Source organism: Pteropus vampyrus, unplaced genomic scaffold, assembly GCF_000151845.1.
Source record: "Pteropus vampyrus isolate Shadow unplaced genomic scaffold, Pvam_2.0 Scaffold44, whole genome shotgun sequence".
NCBI lineage: Eukaryota > Metazoa > Chordata > Mammalia > Chiroptera > Pteropodidae > Pteropus > Pteropus vampyrus.
Genome location: NW_011888825.1, coordinates 7,307,630 through 7,308,683, shown reverse-complemented (window position 1 = coordinate 7,308,683; position 1,054 = coordinate 7,307,630).

Here is a 1,054-nt window from a genome sequence, read left to right as displayed (position 1 = left end):
TTGGCTGCATAGGAGCCCCTCCTAAGAGGCCCCCAAACCAACACACTCAGAGGCTGGCATCAGAACACAACAGAGCACTAACTGATTAGCACCACAGATGGCACACCTGTGGTCTCAGAGTGGTCTCAACAGGGACACAAGCCCACTCAGGTGAATCCCACTCCATGGGTCAACTCCACACAATAGCTCATACCCTGTGGGTGTGGCTAATCCTCACTGCCAGTCTGCTTGAGAGTCAGTCCCACCCACTGAAGTGCCAATTGCAATCAAGGCTTACCTACAGTAGGAGAACACACACAACCCACACAAGGGATACTACTGAAGCACCTGACACAAGTGATCAAGGAAACTGTGCCACTGGGCCACACAAGGCACCTACTACATAAGGCCATCTGCCAAGCCTGGGAGACATAGCATATCCACCTAATACACAGAAACAAACACAGAGAGGTAGTCAAAGTAAGAACACTAAGAAAAATGTCCCAAGTGAAATGACAGGAGAAAACTCCAGAAAAAGGACTAAATGAAACAGAGATAAACAATCTACCAGAATCAGAATTCAAAACGCTGATTGCAAGGGTGTTCAATGAACTCAGGGTGCTCAGTGAGCAGATGAGCTCAATGAGAATTTCAGCTCCACACAATAGCTCAAAAAAGAGATAGTAAGCATGAAAAAAAGGACATAGAAACCATTAAAAAAAAGCAGTCAGAAATAAAGACCACAATAACTGCAATGAAGAATACACTAGAAGGAATAAACAGTAGATTAGATGAAGCAGAGGATCAAATCAGCAATTTGCAATACAAAGTAGTGGAAAACAATCAGAACAGCAAAAAGAAAAAGAATAATAAAAAAAAAAGTTTAGGGACCTCTGGGACAACATCAAGCTTAAAAACATTCTCATCATAGGGGTACCAGAAGGAGAAGAGAGAGAGTAAGTAATTGATAACCCTATTTGAAGAAATAATGACTGAAAACTTCCCTAACCTGGCAAAGGAAATAGACATACAAGCCCAGAAAGTACAGAGAGTCCCAAACAAGATGAACCTGAAC